General features: G+C 31.4%; 1 protein-coding gene across 1 annotated transcript in view; it reads left to right on the top strand.

The window, feature by feature from the left end:
* The window catches only part of LOC118742637 (microcephalin), a 21,534-nt gene that overhangs the window by 11,099 nt on the left and 9,352 nt on the right, over positions 1 to 1,083 (top strand). The gene's annotated exons all lie outside the window — the stretch shown is intronic.

Genomic DNA, 1,083 nt, shown 5'->3' with positions numbered 1-1,083 from the left:
TAAGGTTTATTAATGGGGAAAACAGCTGTTCCTGCAAATCGTGAATTTCGTGAATATCGTGAAGCATCTGGAACGCAACTAATATGAGCATAAAAGCGTGGTCCTGCTTTATTGTTAGCTTTCATTTGTCGTATTTCATTTTCACCACCTTTTATTTTAAGCTAAATAACGGTAATTTGAAAATATCTCGAAAACGTATCTATAGAATAAAAAAATTAACTGGATTTTTGCAATCAGCGTGTAATTCTACATGGAAAATGGATAGGGGCATCCGTGATACAAAAACCAAACACAAATTTGTGATCCAGTGTTATGTTCATGAAGGAACTTTTTGAAAGCCATTTCAATTTTTGGGTCAAGCTCACTTCTCTTCTTTGTTCAATTGAAAAAACTGAAATGGCGGTTCAATGGCTGTAGAGAAAAAACATTGATATTTTCGATGCATCGATGTTTTCCGATATCCCTAGTCCTGCACTCTCACTACAAATGTCATCGTATCGTGAATTCCCTTCCAGTTGTCGGTTTACGCAATGAGGCAGTTTTTTTTCGAAGAACTAGAAAATCCAAAACCCAAGCGATTATTTTTGATTGCAGATTTTCTTATGAGAATCGAAAAAATGTTAAAATACAGCATTCAAATTGTAACGACTGAATTGTAAATTTTACCTTAGAAATAATAACTGTTACGATTTCCGGTATTCTGGTACTCCTAAATCAAATAAATGGCATTTTACTTGTATCAGTACTATGTACTGTACTATGATTTGTATTAAGTAATGCCTCTTTCCGTTTTTAGTAGAAATAAAAATTAGGGGAAAACTTTAAAATAAATGTTTAGTACTCGTATTTTGTAAAGGATAACTATTTAGGGGGATGATACAAAATACTGCTACTTTACTACATATCAAGTATAGCGTATGTATTTCATTACAACAAGCTCTAAATTATATTTTAGATTTCTTAAATAATCACATAACTTAGGAGATGTGCAAATTAAATGTTTCAATGGCATTCGTAAAAAAATAATAAGTTTGATTTTTTTTTTAGACATCGTTTTAGACATCTTTCCGAAAAATATAGTTT

The sequence above is a fragment of the Rhagoletis pomonella genome, unplaced genomic scaffold, assembly GCF_013731165.1.
Source record: "Rhagoletis pomonella isolate Grant_MI unplaced genomic scaffold, Rhpom_1.0 Rhpom_scaffold_00007, whole genome shotgun sequence".
Classification (NCBI taxonomy): domain Eukaryota; kingdom Metazoa; phylum Arthropoda; class Insecta; order Diptera; family Tephritidae; genus Rhagoletis; species Rhagoletis pomonella.
The sequence above is the reverse complement of the archived record's forward strand: the minus strand, read 5'-3'. Positions and strand labels throughout refer to the sequence as shown.